This window comes from Trichechus manatus, unplaced genomic scaffold (genome assembly GCF_000243295.1).
Source record: "Trichechus manatus latirostris isolate Lorelei unplaced genomic scaffold, TriManLat1.0 scaffold00081, whole genome shotgun sequence".
Classification (NCBI taxonomy): Eukaryota; Metazoa; Chordata; class Mammalia; order Sirenia; family Trichechidae; genus Trichechus; species Trichechus manatus.
Window position 1 is genome coordinate 9,513,305 of NW_004444017.1, and position 21,070 is coordinate 9,534,374.

A 21,070-nucleotide genomic window follows, 5' to 3' on the forward strand; every position below is an offset into this window, starting at 1 on the left:
TGTTATGCCAATTGAGCTAGATGTTCCCCGAGACCATGGTCCCCAGAGCCCTCAGTCCAGCAATTCGGTCCCTCAGGGAGTTTGGATGTGTCTGTTGAGCTTCCATGACATTTCCTTGTACAAGTTGTGCTGGTTTCCCCAGTATTCTGTACTGTCTCACCCTTCACCAGAGTTACCACTTACCTATTGTCTATTTAGTGCTTTTCCATCCTCACCCCTCCTCTCCCTCATAACCATCAAAGATTGTTTCTTTTTGTATGTAAACCTTTTCATGAGTTTTTATAGTAGTGGTCTCATACAATATTTGTCCTTTTGCGATTGACTTATTTCAGTCAGCATAATGCCCTCCAGATTCATCCATGTTATGAGATGCTTCACAGATTCATCATTATTCTTCATCATTGTGTAATACTGCATTGTGTGTATGTACCACAGTTTGTTTATCCATTCACCTGTTGATTGCATCTAGGTTGTTTCCATCTTTTTGCTATTGTGAACAGTGCTGCAGTGAGCATGGGTGTGCATATGTCTATTCGTGTGATGGTTCTTATTTCCCTAGGATATATTCCTAGGAGTGGGATTGCTGGATTGAATGGTATTTCTATTTCTAGATTTCTAAGGAAGCGCCATATCATTTTCCAAAGTGGTTGTATGATTTTGCATTCCCACCAGCAATGCATAAGAGTTCCGATCTCCCCACAGCCTCTCCAACATTTGTTATTTCCAGTTTTCTTGATTCGTGCCAGTAATGCCGGGGTGAGATGGTATCTCACTGTGATTTTGATTCGCATTTCTCTAATGGCTAGTGATTGTGAGTGTTTCCTTATGTGTCTGTTGGCTGCTTGCACGTCTTCTTTGGTGAAGTGTCTGTTCTTTTCCTTTGCCCGTTTTTTAATTGGATTGTTTGTCTTTTTGTTGTAGAGATGTTGGATTTTCCTGTAGATTATAGAGATTAGACCTTTGTAGGATTTGTAATAGCCAAAAATTTTTTCCCAGTCTGTAAGTTCTCTTTTTACTCTTTTGGTGAAGTCTTTTGATAAGCATAAGTGTTTAATTTTTAGAAGAGCCCAGTTATCTAGCTTATCTTCTAGAGTTTGTGTGTTGTTGGTAATGTTTTGTATCCTGTTAATGCCATATATTAGGGCCTCTGGTGTTGATCCTATTTTTTCTTCTATGAACTTTATACTTTTTGGCTTTGTATTTAGGTCTTTGATCCATTTTGAATTAGTTTTTGTGTATGATGTGAGGTATGGGTCCTGTTTCATTTTTTTGCAGATGGACATCCAGTTTTGCTGGCACCATTTGTTAAAAAGACTGTCTTTTCCACATTTGATGGACTTTGGGCCCTTGTTGAAGACCAGGTGACCGTAGGTGGATAGATTTACATCTGGGTTCTCAGTTCTGTTCCATTGGTCAATATATCTGTTGTTGTACCAGTACCAGGCTGTTTTGACTACCATAGCTGTTATAGTAGGTTCTGAAGTCAGGTAGTGTGAGTCCTCCTACTTTATTCTTTTTCTTCAATAGTGCTTTACTTATCCAGGGCTTTTTCCCTTTCCATATAAAGTTAGTGATTAGTTTTTCCATCTCTTTAAAGAATGTTATTGGTATTTGGATTGGGATTGCATTGTATTTGTAAATTGCTTTGGGTAGAATTGTCATTTTCACAATGTTGAGTCTACCTGTCCATGAGCATGGTATGTTTTTCCATTTATATAGATGTCTTTTGGTTTCTTGCAGTAGTGTTTCGTAGTTGTCTTTGTATAGGTCTTTTACATCACTGGTTAGATTTATTCCTAAGTATTTTATTTTTTTAGGGGCTATTATAAATGGTATTGTTTCCCTGATTCCCTTTTCATCTTTCTCTTTATTGGTTAAACACCCTTTTTTTTGACTAAAAAAAGCCATTTTGGGAAATCAGTAGTACAGAAAGAAAATCACTTGTATCCAAAGGTATATATAGATAGACAAGCATATGGAAAAACTAAAAATGACCTCCATGGACAATGAATAAATTAGGATACAGCCATCCCGTGAATTGTTATGTAGCCATTAAAAAGGATGTGTTCAATAATAATAGTGATACATAATCTTTAGTGATGGCTGATTGTGTGTTAGGTACCACGTAAGTGTTTTATATGTATAAGCTTATTCAATTCTTGTAATAACAATATGATATAGGAGCTATTATTATTTCCCACTTTATGGTTGAGGAAATTAAAGTTCAAACAGATGGATGTTTTAACAACATAGCTAATATGTGGTGAGGTCTGAATTTGAACCAGGAAGTCTTACTCAGAATGCACACTATTAACCTCTATGCAGTTTTTGTGCTTCCTTGAATTGATTAAGAAGGGATTTCTCTTACATACTAGTAATTGAAAAAGCAAGTAACGAAAGCCTAAATATCCCATTTAAGAAAAGGGAATAAAGAAAGGGAAAAGAAAGAAGAAAACTCATGAATATACATTTGTGTGAGGATTAAAAAATGGTATAAAAGTGTACTCCCCAGATTGGTAGCACTGATTACATCAGGATTGAACAAGGAGGGGAGACGTTATTAATTTTTTATTTACTCTTTATTGTTTGAAGTTATAAAAGGCACTAGAATGCTTTTGTCACTTTTCTAAACCAACAAAGTGAATAGAAAGTTACAAATAAAAGCCAGCCTCCCCTTTTTGGTGCATTGTGCTTTCTTGAGAATAAAAGGGATGAATTGTTCATTTAACAAGTAGACAAGAAATTAATAAAACTTGCCCTCTAATTTCTTATCGGGACTCAGGCCCACAGGATCGAATTCACTGTGGTTATTTTAAATGGCAGTTGCTCATTCGTCTTCTGAAGTGTTTAGACTGCTATGAAGTGGCTCCCCAGTAAACATTCTTTTCCTTTCCTTTATTCTTGTTCTCTTCCCCCTGCACTTCCCCCAGTCAGATAACCAATGCTATGACCCTTAAAGTAGTCTTCATTTTCCATTTTTTAGCCTGCTTAGGATGACTTCAGCTACGCTTGTCCTTGGTCATGGTAACACAGTACCTCTTTTAGATAGAGTGAGCTCCACACATAATTCACTGATGCTTCCCCTTTCACTGTGGCAAGATGAAGGAGGTAAAACTTTGCCAACATGTTAGTCTGTTACAAAGGGAAGCATTTCACTAGGAACAAGGCCAAAAGTACTACATTTAGGACCATGTACGAAGATTATATAAATACAAAGTGTCTGTACTTTTAAAATTATTTGGTGTTTTATAGGCTACAACATGAATCTTAATAGGATATAGAATGATCTATGTGACGTCTCAGTAGTGTAGAGATATGAAGCTTTGTGACTTACCTTAGACGGGAGTTAAATACCTTTCATATAAACTTATGATATGGGATTGGTATTTGGAGAACTTTACTTCAGTCAATAGTTTCAAACAATGTATTTTATGAATACTTTTGTGTTTTTTCTCAGATTCCATTTGAAATCTCGCTGCCATCTATATTGAATCTTGAGAGACTTTTTGACCTTGCAAGTGGCTGTATTGTATCAGCAGGAAGCCTTTTCAATTGGATCGTGTCAGTTATCTCCTGAACATTATTTACATGGTAACTCTAGAAAAGATTTAATTATTATTCTTTTTCTTGGCTTGAAATAAGTTTTAGGAACTGTTCTGAAATTGTTTTCTTAATAAGCTAAATTTATTTTAAAATGATAGTTTTGAGGAATGTTTTAAATTATGTTTGAATTAAATGACAATGTTGTTGCTTATTAAAACTGTCTTGCAGAGTTACTCATAGACACTATGTGTACAGTGCAACTCTTCCTATGCTTATGGTAGTTTATGTTTAGGTTGTCTATAGATGTGTCCTTACAGCAAGATTGGATTAAACCAATTGTTCTCAACTAGGGGCAGTTTTCCCCCTCAGGTGACATTTGGCAATGTCTGGAGATATTTTTGGATGTTTCAACTGGGGGAAGGGTGCTACTGGCATCTAGTGAGTAGAGGCCAGGGATGCTGCAAAGCCTCTTACAATGCAAAGGACAGTCTTCCACAACCAAGAATTATCCAGCCCAAAGTGTCGGTAGTGCCAAGGTTGAGAAACCTTGGATTAAACCTCAACATGTGGTCAGTTCAACTTTATTTCCCTATGTGGCTAAGGAAGAAATCTATTGCAATGTCCAAAAAACCAAACCTGTTGCTGTCAAGTCAATTCTGACTCATAACAACCCATAGGGCAGAGTAGAACTTCCCCATAGGATTTCCAAGGCTGTAAATCTTCAGGAAGCAGACTGCCACATAGTTCTCCCATGGAGCGGCTGGTGGGTTCAAACCTCCGACCTTTTGGTTAGCAGCCAAGCGCTTTAACCACTATGCCATCAGGACACCTTGTTGCAAGGTAGGCCTGTCATTTTATACTCCTGAGAGACAACATTGCATAGAATCCTAGAGCATGGGCTTTGGAATTACATAAATCTGGGTTTGAGTAAAAACTTCACGACTTACTAGCGTTGCTACTTTGGGGAAGTAACTTAAATTCTTCAAGCCTTTATTTTCTCATTTGTAGAATGGGGATATTAATATCTATATCATAGGATTGCTGTGTGGATTAAATTAAGCAAAATGATACAATAATATGCTTACCACAATGCCTGACATATCGTAATAGTCAGAGGGCTAAGCCTGTCATTTCTATCAATTAGGAAGAGGACCTTGCTTTTCTGACTCACTTGTTTAGCATCTAATAATGCCATGCATGAATGCTTACTATAGGCCGGTCCATGAATGGATACTCATGGTAAAATAAAATAATATAATAATAAGGATAATATACTGTATTTTTACACAAACAACGTGTGCCTTCTACATTTGTTTGCCAACTGCTTCCTTCCCCCTCAGGGTATTTGATAAGTGCTCTATGCTAATTTTTTTTTTTTTTTACAGCAACGTGTTAAAAAAAAAGACAAAAATTGGCATACCAGCACTAACGAAAATACCTAACGGGGAGGGAGAGGTTGGCAAGCAAACGTAGAAGGTGCATGTTGTTTGGGTAAAATCCAGTAAATGGGTTTTTCTAAAGCTAAATATGTTTAATGTACTGCCCTTTATCTTGATATTATGAATTTCCTATTTCTTACTGGTTTTAAAATGACCTTCTGTTTATGAAGTAGTGGTGACAGTAGCCGATAACTGGCGTTTCAAATTGTTCTTAAGCCAAAAAAAAAAAACCTGTTGCCATCAAGTCAATCTGACTCATGATAATCCATGTATTAGAGTAGAACTGCTCTGCTCCGTAGGGGTTTCTTGGCTGTAATCTCTATGGAAGCAGATCACCACCAGGCCTTTCTTCCACAGAAGAACCGCCAACCTTTAGATTAGTAGTGGAGAACAAACCATTTGTGCCACCCAGAGACCATTACTTGATAATAAAAGGAAAAATAGCAACCTTATGTTGGTCCCTGTTTTTTTGTTTTGGTTTTTGTTTACATATCCATAAAGTTCCTAAGTCAAGGAACAACCAAGGTAGAATTGACCTAGAAGACTACATAGAAGAAATGAGTCTTGGCAAGACTTTTAATGATAAAAAGGACTTTGATGGTTGAAAATTTTCTGGAGGGGAGACAGCATAGAAGAATAGTGGTATAAACAATGAAAATAAATATTGTGTATGTGCAAAAGATTTGCCTACTACCTATCCGGAATAGACAACCATGACTGAAAATAAGATAGACTGTAAAGGTGGAACTAGAATGAAGAGTGCAGGCTGATTCAGTAGATGATGGGGTACCATTATAGGTGATTAAGGAGGCGAGTGACAAGTTTCTGGTGCTAGTACACATTCAATAAATATTGAGTCCTGTGCCATGTTCATAATCGTTGGTATGTTGCAATCACTATGTCAATCCAACTTATGGAGGGTTTTCTTCATTTTCACTGACATTCGATTTTACCAAACATGATGCCCTATGACACGTAGTAGATGGCCATAAGTGTTTGTGGAATAAATTAATAAATAGATGAATGGATGTAACCTAGGCAAGGTACACTATGGGACCCTAAAAAGAGAAGAAGAAAGGTATCACCACCACCTCCACCATCACTACCACTCCTTTCTGGAGTATTTACCATCCCAGGCACTATATTAGTAACTATTTCGTATATGTTATCTCCCTCTATCTTCACAAGAATTATGACTTTGATGCACATAGTATTACCCCATTTTACAGATAAGGCAAGAGAAGGTCAGGGCAGTTTAGCAACTTGTCCAACGATCACAGTTAGTCAGAAGTAAAGCTAGAATTTGAATCCCAGTTCTGTCTGATCGGAGAATCTGAGATCTAAATTGCTTCCCCTGCCCTTGCACCCACTCTACTGCCCTGGGAAGCTTGAACATCAAGGGAGAGGAAGAATAGTTGAGCCTCAGCTTAAAATTGGATTATCTATCATCTGCCCTGGGATCATAGGTCCATGGGTAGCACAAATAGTTTGTGCTCAGCTACTAACTTAAAGGTTGATCTACCTAGTAGTGCCGCTAAGAATACAGCCATTGAAAACCCTATGGAGTGTAGTTTTATTCTGACACACATGCATGGGGTTGCCATGAGTCATCTTTAAAAACGACTTATGGAGCAAGAAAGCATAGGGGATCCCCAATTTTATCTGTGCCAATAGAATGGTTTCCTCTGGGGAAGGTAGGCTCCCTCCACTGCTATAGATAAGACTTACAGCACATTTTTACTTTTTCTCCACTTTCACAGTTACTTCCAGATGCTCTTATTCTTGGGTATTATTTTGACTCAGAGAAACACTGTCTAAAACTACACCAGACCCTCAATTCACAATTTTCCCATATTAAGTCATCTTCCCAGAAATCCCCCCATCTCCTCAAAAATAGGAATAACATTCACTCATTAAGGCTGAAATTTTCTGTCCAAGGCAGTGAGGAAATAGTGATGAACTGGGCTGAAGTACAAACAAAAAGAAAATTCAAAATCTACCAGGATGAAAGATGTGGTTATTTCTAGAAATGTCTTTCAGGCTTTTTTTAACAACCAAATTACACGATTTGCAGCTGCTTTTTTTTTTTTTTTCTTTCATGCTGCATACGGTATCTTAAAATGCTTTATAGCAGACACCTGCAGTGTTTTCTGTTTGTTTTAATTATAACAGAAAATGACAGGAGGGAAACTGAAAGAGGGAGAAGGGAAGCAGAAAGAGAGGGGTGGGAGGGAAGAAGGGAAAGGGAGAGGATAAGAGGCAGCACCAGTAGCTAAGTGATAGATAATAAAACCCCGGAGCTTTCCATGTCTTTCTCCATATCAATCTCCCAGAGACTGGTTTAGAAAATGACCACCTGCCAACTATTCAGAGGCTTAAATGCAGTGGTCTCAGTTCACTTCACGTGTGAGAACTTTACACATTCCCCACCCCAGTTGACTTGTTCTCCTTCACTGAATTGCCAGGGGAAAAAGTGGTACATTTCTGGAAAGTACACCTCTGGTCTGCATTGCCCTTGCTTCCCCTTCCAGACAAAACTATGCAAATCCCTCATTCCCAGTCCAGATGACAGGGCGTAGAGATGTCTGCCTCCCGAAACTGCTAGAGCACTTCGTGTTATCCCTTTGGCACAGAGTTTTGCATTGTTATACTTTCACAGTGCAGCCTCACAACCTTAACTCATGGGTGTCTTAAGTCTGTGAACCTGCCTCACGTTCCTCCAGGCTCATTCAGCTTGAAGCTGGGCACTTCATTGTTTGCCTGTGTGTCTTGGAGCCTACAGTGTGTCTGTTGTTGTTAGGTGCCATCGAGTTTGTTCTGACTCACAGCAGCCTTGTGTACAACAGAATGAAACACTGCCCGGCTCTGTACCATCCTCATGATGCTTGTTATGCTTGGGCCCATTGTTGCAGCCACTGTGTCAGTCCATCTCGTAGAGGGTCTTCCTCTTTTTCACTGACCCCTCTACTTTAACAAGCATGATGTCCTTCTCCAGGGACTGGTCCCTCCTGATAACATGTCCAAAGTACATAAGACGAAGTCTCGCCATCCTCAATTCCAAGGAGCATTCTGGCAGTACGTCTTCCAAGACAGATTTGTTTGTTCTGTTGGCAGTCCATGGTATATTCAACATTCTTCACCAACACCATAACTCAAAGGTGTCACTTCTTTACAGTGTGTCTGTAAAGCCTGGAAACTTAGATGAAATATACATAATGTCATCAAGGGCATCTTTGATGTGTGAAAAAATAAAAAAATATTATCTAAGTGTCCATAAGGAGCCTCGTTGGCACAACTGCTAACCAATAAATAGATTGGTGGTTCAAATCCATCCAGCGGCTCTACAGGACAAAGACCTGGCAATCTGCTTCCAGAAGGATTACAGCCAAGAAAACCCTATGGGGCAGTTCTACTCTGTCACATGGGATCACTCTGAGTTGGAATCAACTTGAAGGCACTCAACAACAAAGTGTCCATAGGATTAGACAAGTCTCTAACTATATGGTAGAGGAGAAAACAGCAGACCCTGTAGTCTACTGCTGAATCATGCTTTACCAGTTTCTCATATTTGAAATGTTAACGTATATTCCCAAAAAGGTTCCCACATATGTGCTCAAGGACACTTGTACAAAATGTTCACTGATGTTTTAATTTAAATAGCAAAAAAAAAGAAGTAAACTTACTAAATATTCCTCAGTTAAGACTGGATAAATAACATATAATATCCATCCAGTAAAATATTGTACCACAGTTATAAATGAAGAACTAATAAAATTGTGAAATCCCTGGGTAGTGTAAACAGTTAAGGCCCTTGGCTGCTAACTGAAAGGTTTAAGGTTTGAGTCCATCCAGAGGCACATCAGAAGAAAGGCCTGGTGATCTATTTCTGAAAAATCAGCCATTGGAAACCCTATGGAGCACAGTTCTGCTCTGACACACATGGGGTCGCTATAAGTTGGAATCGACTCCATGGCAACTAGTACTGGAAATAGAATTCTATATAGCAGCTGTAAACAAATTAACTAAAGAGACATAAATCAACCTGGCTACACTTCAAAAACAGGTTGAGCAAAAAAAAAAAAAAAAAGTGTTGCCAAAGGAGCTATATATAGGAAGATACCATTTATATAAAGTTTATAAAACAACAAATATGGTATTTATTGATGCATATGTATATACTAAAAATATATTTTTTTAATGCAAGTAAATGGTCGACACCAAAATCAGGCTTATGGTCACTTCTTGGATGGAGGAGGGATAATGAGGTTTAGGAAGACTACCCAAGAGATTTCATTTGTCGTTGTGAAGTTTTCTTTCTTAAACTGGGTGTTTGTTATATTGATCTGTACTTGATTGTTGTTGTTAAGGGCAGTCAAGTCAGTTCCAACTCATAGCAACCCCATTTATAATAGAACGAAATGTTGCCCGGTCATGCATAAGTGATATATTTCATAAATTAAAAATAAACACATCAATTGCCTCCCTTACCTTGTTGGCTGATAAGCTTTGTAGGGTTATTTGGTGTACCTATAAGTAATAACTCTTAAATTTGAGTTAGGATTCTGGTTTCATTATATGACTGTAAATGAGTAGTTCACATCTGGTTCCATTATTCTGATTTTCAATGACAACTAAAAATCATTTTGAAACTAATCTTAAACTATACCTGTGCCCAATTTTAGAAAAGTCAATTTATGAAAGTATTAATTTTTAATATAAGATAGTAGAGTCTCAATAAATGTTTAATTAAATTGAGACTATTCCCTGTACAATCCCTATCAATTATAAGTTCCCTAGTTATACTTTAAATTATTTGATTTTCCAGAATTAGATATATGTAGAAAGTTTTATATGACTGCCTGTTATGCAAAATGGGATTCAGGTGTAAAATCCATCTACCATCTATAATTTCAATGTTTTAAAAAATACATTAAGGAAGACGTTTCTCTTTACTGAAGGCTCGTTTCCTATTCTTGCTTTACACTTCAATAGAGCCTTGCGAGTTGCAACTTTGACACTAAAATTTCCATGGCAACAGATTATTTTTTGTTACAAACACAGGCATGATTAAGAAGAAGGCTTTAGTGACAGCAGTTTTCTTCATAATTAAATTCATTAGTTAAAACAGCTGGGTTAAGAGGCATAGAAATTTTATTACAACAAATGCAACATTTTCAACTGGAGCTTTGGTGACAACATGAAATTAATTGGAAATAAATTGCTTTTGGTACCGCTTGATATTTAAGATAACACTTATACATTTTGTATTTAATAGCTTAGAATGAAACAGGTCTAAAACCAGATGCTGCCCAAGTAGAAACACCTTGGATCCTTTCTTTAAATTGTCCACTATGTGAAAAACTCAGTATAAATTTCTGAGTGATTTGAAGATTTCTAAATAGTTTCACAATTTTTCCCAATCTAATTCTCCCCCATAACATTCACAAGAATTTCTTGAACTGATTTTTTTCGTCATTATAAAAGCAGTTAAGAACTATTGTGGATAATTTGCAAATCACTGAAAGCTACAAAGTAGAGAATAAATGTTACCCTGAAGTCCACCACTCTGAAACAACCAATTTAACATTTGAATATATTGCCTATAAAATACCTAGTTATCGTCCCTAATAGCCGGAAAATAATGATGTACACACTGACAGGTATTGAAGTTTGAGGCAACTATCTAGATTCCCCAAGGTGTAGCAAAGACAATGCCTATTAGCTAGGAAAATGCTAAAGTTGTGTGTGTTTGGACCTGGTGTTTTGGATGAAATATAGTTAGAAAAGTCACAATGTGATTAGATCCAAAGGAAATGTCCAGAGTTCTCCTTCCTAGTAATAAAGTGCATGATAATGGTCCTGTTTGGGTGATGCATGGTTAAAGTGCTCGACTGCTCACTGAAAGGTTGGAGCTTCAAGTCCACCCAGAGGCTCCTCGGAAGAAAGGCCTGGTGATCTGCTGACCAGAAAATCAGCCATTGAAAACCCTGTGGAGCACAGTTCTACTCTGACACACATGGGGTCGCCATGAGTAGCCAGTGTCAATTGGCTTAATGGTCCTCAGGAGAAAAATAAAAAAGAAGATCAAATCCTTGATTTTGCCCTTTGGAGGCTGGTCGTTTAGTCTCTTTTCCACAGGAACGTTAATACTCCCCTAGCAAACTTAGCTCATTCATTCATGCATGCATTTGCCCATCTGGTAGATTTTATTCACAACTTTGTGCCTTTGCTTCCTGGTGTATGCTCTTTCTCACTCTTTTTACTTCAAAAATATTTACCAGGTATCTAGTATATGCCAGGAACTGTGCACACGAGGAATGCCATTAGGCCGTCCCTTCCTTCAAAAAACTCAGTCTGATGACCCCACTCATCATTCCAGACTCAGCCCAGGCATCTCCTCCACCACAGAGGCTTTCTTTACTGCATACTCCCGGTGCCCCCATGTAACTCATATATGCTCTTACGCTCACTCTATTTTGCACATGCTTATTTGGTTCTGTTTTCCTCCTGAGGTCAGGGACCAAACTAGGAGGATCTCAAGGAAACAAATGAACTCAAGTTCCCATTTTCTTCCAGAAGTTGCTCATTAGCATTTTGGTTTGCATTTCTTTGATAACTGTTGAGGCTGAACTTCTTCACCTTTTTTAATTGGCCCATTGCATTTTTTCTATTTCCATACCTCTTCAAGACCTTTGCTCAATTTTTTACTTGTGTGTTCATCTTGTTCTTGTTGATGTGCAAGATCCCTCAAACCAAAACCAAGCCAGTTGCTGTTGAGTTGATTCTAACTCATAAAGACCTCAGGTGTCTCAGAATAGAACTGCACTCTATAGGGCTTTCAGTGGCTGTGACCTTTTGAGAATAGATCACCAGGCCTTTCTTCTGAGGTGCCTCTGAGTGGATTAGAACCACCAACATTTTAGTTAGTAGCCAAGTGCTTAACCGTTTGTGCACCCTAAGACTCTGCAAAATCCCTCAGTATCAAAGATATTAACATTTTTCATGTGTTTCATGAATATTTTTTCAGGTTCTTTATTTGCCTCTCAATTTCCATTTGTATTTCAAAGGTTCTTTTTTGAAAAGTTCTTATTTATATTCAGACTTAAAGGAAAAAAAAAATAAAGGTAAGAGAGTAAGATGGAGCCAGGAGTTGAGTTAATTTAAAAGAAAAATGTCATTAATCCATTACATTTACTAGGGGTCAGCTACAGATTTGGCCATGTGCTTTCTTGCTACATATGCTAACAAGTAAATACGGTGCAGTACAAGATCAGCAGTGTTTGTGTGAGAGAAACAGACCATGTATGCAGGAGAAGCACTGGTATTCCTGATACTAATTCCAGAAAATGGTTTTTCCTGTGTGTCTTCATGAGAACACACTGTGAATAAACTGTGTCCTCAACAGTAGCCTACAGTAAATAGCAACATATTTCATAGGTTACTTCAAGGATTCTAGGCTATTTTTTCAAGGATTTTTATTTATTTTGCTTTTTTCCGAAGCAATATCCATTTTCTGATTAATTAGCTTAAAACAATTTGGAAGATATATGTCAAGGGAGGGATATAAAGGAAAATAATATTTTTATTGATCTTAAAAACAGTTTCATTTTTGTGTGAGGTAAAACCCTTCATTGTGGCTTTTTTCTTAGAGGCTTTTTACTGGTTAAAAATATTTTTCAAATATATTTGGGGTGGCATTGAAAAACACACCAAGATGACTGTTTTCCAAAACTTTAAAGGCTAATACTTTGAGCTCTTTGAAGTAAGTTGGTTTATCAGTCTTGACACTGTATTCAGAATGAACAAAATATACAACTACTGCTGTAGCAATCCAGGCAACCACAAATATACAGTTCTGCTTGAGATTCTAGAAGTCAAAGTCAGAAGTAGAGACGAGAACCAATTCTGCAGGAGCTGAGTGTACATGGAAATAAAATACTATTTTGTGTGTATATTTTCAGGATTTTTGATAGAAGAAAAATAATTTTTCTGACAGGAAAATTAAAATTTTTAGTTGATTTGGGATTATAATTTTTATAGAATCATAGATTCATAGGTTTAAAGGAACCTTAAAGGTTATTCAGTCCAATTATCTACAAGGCTAAAGCTCCTCTAAGCCATCTACATCGAGGAGTAAACAGCCTACACTTGAATAGCAGCACAGGATAGTGTTTAAGAGAGCTGGCTCTGATGGCAGACAGTCTGAGTTGGAGTCCTGGCTTTCCCGTTTACCAACTGCATGAACTTGAGCAGTTTCCTAGTTTATCTGTACTTCAGTTTCCTCATCTGTAAATTGGGGATAGATAAAACACTTAGAACAGTGTCTGGTACACACTGGATATCAAGAACAGAAAGTTCTTACTATTATTACATTATTATATTTTATATATACCTCTCAGGGAAGTTGAGTTCTGCCTAGAAAGATCCTCAAAAGACCAGAGCTTTTTTTTTTTCTTTTTAAGGTAATGAGAGAATTTCCACTTGTAGTTAGTAGCAGAGTAGCATTTATTGAACTACCATCTGCCAATAACAGTTCTAAGCTGTGGACCAAAGTACATTATAATTATAAACAGTTATAAAATTGGGATTAAAATAACTGTTTAGAGTCCTGGATAATGACAAAAATAGGGAGAAACAGGAGGGGACATGATCATTGAAATAAGGGAAACAAACTAGGTGAGATCCACATTTAAACAGCATTTTCCCTGAAGACACTCCTCATCTCACAAGGTACTTTAAGGGATGGGGCTCAGTCAGGAAGAGGCTGACTGACTGGACTGAGGATTCAGAAGCCAAAGTTTGGGGCTTTCAGAGTAACTGGAAATTAAGGTGGGGTATTCCATAAAAGAAGGAACCACAGAGTGAAGAGTCCCAAAGTCGGTGCACAAAGTCCCCTTAAATTGTTGGCTGACTCCTAAACTGCCATACAGGTGACAGGTGATGAGACTTCAGTGAACCCATTGGAAAGCAATATCTGGAAAGCTAAAAGAGCTGAGCAGAGATTTCAGCACGTGCTTGGTGCTAGAGAGACAATTTTGGAGTTCAAGTCCAGCCAAGTAGAAGAGGTTTACTAAATTCTTTGTGGTTTTCATTAAAACCCGTAGCAGCCACATTTCAAGAATAAGGATCACAACCCGTGATTGAGGACTACAACTGAGGCCTAAGGGCAAAACAAAAATAAGCCAACCCTGTCAAGTATCAAGCCTCTAAATGATCACTGGGATTTTTTAGTAATTTAACTGTCTGGTAGAATAAAAATCAAAACTTCTCAGAGGAAAATAACATCCACACACTTTGCCGACAATGCACAGTATATAATAAAAAAAAAAAAAAATGTGATCCACAATTAAGGGAAAAATTAACAGACCCTCAGAAGTCCCGATGTTAGACTTAGCAGATAAAGACTTTAAAATAACCATGGTATGCAGGAATAAAATATACTGGAAAAGATTGATATGATGTGTGAAGAGATGGAGATTATCAGAAGAGAGATGGAAAGTAGTAAAGAGAACAACACGGAAATCCTAGAACTGAAAAATATAATATCTGAAATAAAATTTTAAAAAATCATTGGATGGACTTAACAGCAAATTAGTTACTGCAGATGAAAGAACCAGTAAACTTAAAAACAGGTCAATAGTAAACTGAAGCACAGAGAGAAATATGATTTTTTAAAATTGCAGAGCTGTGATGGCAGTGTGGCAATATCAAGTGTTTTAGCGTATATGGAATTGGAATCCCAGAAAGAAAAGAGAGAGAGAATGAGGGGGGGAGGGAGGTTTTCAATGATGTCCAAATTTCTCCAAATTTAATTGACAACTTTAACACTCAGATTTAGGAATCTCAGTGAACCCAAACAGGATAAATAAAAAGAAAATTATACCTCAGCAAATCATACTTAAATTTCTAAAAATCAAATATAGAGAGAAAAATCCTTAAAATCAGCCAGAGGAAGAACACATACTACAAAAGTCCTAAAGAAAGAGAGAATAATAAGAATTAAAGCTTCTGACTTCTCATCAGAAACATTGGAGGACAAAAGACATGGATTGTCTTTAAACTATCGAAAGGAAAGAAAAAAAAGTTAGCCTGAAATTCTAGATGACAGACTTACTCTCAACCATATCATTAATTACATTAAATGTAAAATGAACAAACCCTCCAGTGAAAAGGCAGAGATGGCATGGGTTTTAAATAGAAGACACCTATAAATTGAAAATAAAGGGATGATGAGATATATACCATACAAACACTAAACATAAGAAAGCTGGTTTGGCTATTTTCAAAGTAGATTTCAAGACAAGGATTACTGCCAGAGGTAAAATGGGACATTTAATATGCTAAAGATACCAATTCATAACAGCCCTAAGTGTGTATGCATCTATTGATAAGAAATGTTTATTTTTTAAACATCTGGCACAGTAATTGTCTTTAAGGAGAGAGTTGTCTTGATCAGGAAGGTGTTTTGATAAGTCTGTTGGAGCAGGTAGTCTCTGTGGGCCATAGATACAGACTAGCAGTGATGTTTCAGAGAATCAGGTGAAACTACCTTACTTGAGAAGAGGAGATAGGGTGACCAAGCTTCCTGGTTTTCTCAAGACTGAGATGTTTCGTGGGAGGTGAGATTTCAGTATTAAAACCTAGACAGTCCCAGGAATATGGGGATGTTTGGTCATCCTACAAAGAGAGGAAGTAATTTCCTTTGGAAATGTAGGAATAAGGAAGTAGAGAGAGGCGGAGAGCAAAATGGATAGCCTGAGGATGGTAGGAGGTTGTACAGTAGATGAAGTGGCCCCTTTCAATGATCTTTCCAAACTTAAGTAATATTACTAAACTGAAAAATGATAGGTATAAAACAAAGAAAAACAACAAAAAATGATAGGTGTAAAGTGTGTGTGTGTAGAAACTAGTGATGGGATAGAATGGGTGAAAAATAGCATATGTTGTGGACATGGTATTTATGGGATTGAGGAGTGTGAGAACATAAGTTTGCAGGGATTTATACAAATGATGGGAAAGGCTTTGGACTGTTATAGACTATGGAATAGGAGACTTCGGTCAAGTTTTGGTATTTTAAAACAGAAAGGATTCATTATACCTGAATCTTACAACTGCATTAGTTAAGAATCTTTGAGTTTTGGATAATAGAAAATCTACCCCAACTAGATCATACAATAAAGCAAATTTATTCACTCATGTAACTGAAAAGTCTAGAGGTGAGGTAGACTTCAGTCTTGATTTAGTCCAGAGGTTCAAGATCACTTCTGGGCTCTGGCTCCATTTCTCAGCAAATATCTCAGCAGCCCTCTTCCTTGTAACATTGTATCTTCAAGATAGTTTTACTCATGGTAGCACCGATGGCCATAGCAGTTCCAAGACTCACATTCTCACACACCTTGGGTCAGCAAACTTTTTCTGTAAAGGTCCAGGTAATATATATTTTAGGCTTTGTGGGCCAAACAGTCTCTGTTGCAACTACTGAACTCTGCCATTTTAGTGTGAAAGCAGCCTACACAATAATCAACAAATGAGTGTGGCTGTGTTCCAATAGAACTTTATCAATTTGACTTTCATATATTTTTATGTATCTGATACTAATCTTCTTTTGATTTATTTTTAACCATTTACAAATGTAAAAACTGTTTTTAGCTCAAGGCCAAACAAAAGCAGGCAGTGGACTAGGTTTGACCCATGGGTCACAGTTTGCTGACCCCTGGAATAAATGATTGTCTGACCAGAGTTTTAAGCAAAAAAATATTTCTCCCTTCTGGCGTTTGTTCCCTTTGCTCTTCTCTATAGACTTTCCCTCAAGATGACCCCATTCAGTCCCCTATCTAAATATCATTTGTATGCCAAAATTCTCCAAATTTTTATCTCCATTCCAGACTGCTCCCATGATCTGACCTCCAGACTCCTATAGCCACCTGCCTATTTGACATCTCCATTTAGAGGTTAAATGGTATGTCAAACATAACGTGATCAAAACCTGCTAGGATACTTCTGTTTCCCTGTAAATGAGTTCAGCTCCAAGCAACAACCAGAGATGGTTGGCATTCCCATGGAACTCACCCAATGCCACCGGATGATGCTTCAGCATTCCTTGTATTTTTAACATGATTATGATGAAATGAAAAACTATTCTGATGACTCTTTTTTCCTCCTCTAGGGATTAAAAAAAAAAAAAACTGAAAATTAAATCAAGAGTGTGACACCAGACTGAGGAATCATTCAGCAATATATCTTTCAGCCTTTGGAGATTTGGTGAGAAGAAATAGTCATGACTCAATATATCTTGCTCGCACAGAAGACTAATTCAGGCTTGGATCTTGCCCCATCTAATCACTGATAGTGTTTCCAAATATTCCAGATATTGCTTTTTTGGTCTTGCTCACATGGCCTCCTGCAGCTTCAAGGGTGTTTTAGCTCCTGCTAGGATAGTTTAATTTAACTACTTTCTTTTTAGTCACCTACAGATCAGTACTATCTCTTCAGCTTGCCTTCAGTTTGACCAATTGATCTATTTTCTTATCAAGTCACTTCGGCTTCTCCACTTTCTCCTGTGTTTTGAAAAGAATAAACTTTTGAGTCAATTAAAATCACATTCTGATAGAAAAATGTGTATGCACGTGTGTGTTAGTCCTCCATTTCTTCAATACATCTGTTTTCAGCAGTGCTGTACACCAGGCGGGGGCAGCGGTGGTGCAGTGGTAGAATTCTCGCCTTTCCTGTGGGAGACCTGGTTCGATTTACCACCCATCTGTCAGAGGTGTCTTGCATGTTACAATGATGCTGAACAGGTTTCAGCAGAGTTTCCAGATAGACTAGGAAGAAAGGCCTCCCAATCTACTTCTGAAAATGAGCCACACAATGGTCCTATCCACAAGGATGGCACAGGACCAGCCAGTGTTTAGTTCCCTTGTTCATGGTGTTACCATGAGTCAGGGGCTGACTCGACAGCAGCTAACACCACCAACGGAAATATACCAGGAATATTTTCAGGCTCTAAAAATACAGAGATCCATAAGTTGTGGCCCCCAGCCCTTAAAATGCTCATGAAGGGAAATAGGAAAGAAAATTGACAATTCACAATACAACAGTATAGATGTTAGAACAGAATGTTTTAGGAATACAAGGAAATCAGCACGAGCACACAGAGGAGATGATGCAACTACTGTGTTACAGGGAGGAGAGGAAGAGGAAAGGAAGGCAAAAATTAGAATCTCTAGCCCCCTAGCCCAAGATATTGTTAGTTGAGCCACAAGAATGATTACTTCCGGAAGGAGGATGTATTAAGAAGATTTATTGGGTAGATGAAATAATTAATGAGACCATAAATGAGGAGATTTGCTTCTTATACCATATGAGAAGATAATTTTTATCAGATAATGAAATTGTTTTCAGTCGTCAGAATGAAAATGAATCCCTTGCTAATTAATACAGATTGTGCTAATAAAGGGACTGAGAGAGAAGGTCGGAATTACGCTTGGCTCGCAATAGGCAAAAACCAACTTCAATAGTCCAGGGAAAAAAGAAGAAAGATGATGAAGTAATCAAAATAATTGCTTAATAGGGAATGTGAAACATCTGAAATGTTAAATTATAAATGTACATTTTCAAAAAAAAAATGAGGTGACCTTAAGGAACAGATTAGAAACCTCAACTCATGCTGGATAGAAGCAATGCTTTTCATGAACAAAGCTGAAGATTAATTAAATCTGGGAAGCTCTTTGAAATCCACGTGCATGAGTTGTATTAGAATACAATACAACTGGTGTATTGGTATCATAATTAATGATTGGGGGAACTGCTTTATTAAATGTGGCTCGCAGTAGTTCACATGACAGATGTGAAATAAAGAGGATAAAAATTTATTTAAAACCAAAAGTGACTTCAGCAGCATCTGATTTCAAAAAGGGGAGGGCATAGTTCATCTAGTGGGAAAATAAATACAGTCATGTACCGCATAATGTCCGTTCGAGCAATGTCCAACCACATATATGTCCATGGTCCCATAAGGTTATAATAGAGTTTAGAAATCCTGATCAGAGAATGGGACGTAGCAGATGTAACTGGGCATAGCAAACGCAACAGCTTCCTGCAAGCAACATGGGTATTTCATGTCTCTTGTATACAAAATGCTTGTGCTGCCAGGTATGTAATGGTACAGTACATATATAATCTATAATACATATGTCTTGATACTCATAGTAAATGCCTGTGTTACTGGCTTATGTATGTACTGTACTGTACTTTCTATCACTGTTTTAATGTGAACTTTCCCTACTTCCAAATAAAAAGTTTACTGTAGAACTGTATGCTTCGACTCATAGGCAGCAGCATCCAATCTCACGTTCGCGAACATCCAAATCACATAACTTCCTATTTCACAGAACGTATCGTGGGCGTTAAGCAACACATGCCTGTATATTGTTCCCTTCCGCCTTTGAAATTGCCTTGAAACCCTTCCCAAACACCATAGAGGGCACTGTGCCCCCCCTCACCATTCTAGGTAACTAGGTAAGGGGGTGGAGGGTACTGGCTTATTTATTATTTTTCCTTCATTTCTGAATCAGATCTCTTGCTTTAGCTGAATAGATTCAGAGACTAGTAGCAGGGAAGGGAGAGAAAGGTTGAAATTGCAAAACCTCTGATAGTTCTTAGTGCCTCAAAGGGGTGAGGCTTTGGAGAAAATGGTCCATTGTTTGCAGAGCCCATTATGTATAGGTAAATGGAAGCCCAGAGAAAGTAGGGGTGGTGGGCTAAATTGTTTTACAGGACAAGGTAAAGGAGAATTAATTTCTTGACAAGGTCAGTGAGGAAGGGAAATGAGAAAAGAAAGAAACTTCAGGGAAAAAGGCAACTGACCAACATTCCTCTGCTACATACACAGATGCCTCCTGTGAGAGACAGACATAAATGGGAAAATCAAGGAAGGTGACTGTTTCGCTTAGCCTTAGCACCATTGAATAAGTGTAAGAATTGTCTAAATTAATAAGGAATAACTTCATGAATAACGATTGGCATCAGTATCAAACTGGTTCCTATGAGGTGGAGGTTAAGTATATCTCCACCTTCCCACTTCATTATTTCTGACACCAGCCACACCGCTCATGGCACTCTCTACTTCTCCACTGGGTTCGATAATTTGTCACAACAGCCTCACAGAGCTCACAGACCAATATTCACAGTTATGTGGTTTGTTAGGGAAATAACAGGCTACAACTTGGGATCAGAACCAACTTGGAAGTAACAAGAACAACTCAGGAGTAGCATCAGGAAGCACAGAAACAAGATCTAGAAGAGCCCCCGAAGTGGAGAGCATATCCCTCCCTTCTTCAGTGCAGGACAGCCCCTGACCAGGCAATCAGCGGGCACAACTTCTCTGCCATGCAGCTACCTTCTCTGCTGAGTGGCTGCCTTCTCTGCCAGGCAAGTGCCTCGATTCACCTGCCTTTTCTCCTGGGCAGGGTTCTCCACCATCAGCCACCATCAGGCTGTCTGCCGTCGGCCTCTTTGCCGTTTCTCTGTAGGCCAGTACAGCTGTGCCTGGCACTGCTGTCAGCCACTAAGTGGCCCAGCTCATAGCCAGTATAGCAGCTCTCAGCTCTACTCTGCTCCTCTCAGCTGTTTCAGCTGTGACTGTCTCAGCAGCTCTCCCAGCTGCTGCTTTCTCAGCTCAACAGCCCAGCTCGTAGCCAGGTCTGGGAGGGTTTTAAGTGCAGCGTCTCCATGTCCCGAAGGATGTGCTCTTGTCAACCAGGATACCACAAAAACTTCTGTCTTTCACCCCTTTATATATACTAGCTCTTTTCAGTTACAAGGCAGGGCTTGTCTTACCAGATAGGAGCCCAATCAATCCTCAATTACCCAGGAGATGTCAATCAGCTCAGGTCTTGTACAAAAGTTACATTCTCTGCCGGCAGAGACAAGCTCCTTCCCAAGGCAAAAGTAACAAACTCTTTGGGATAGAAAACAACTTGGGCAGCCTTCTAAGTTGTTTGTCCAAAGAACCAAGGCAAAAGGCCACATAAAGGAACTCACTGCACCACATGCATCTTGATAGAAACCTCCAAACCATGAGAGCCAAG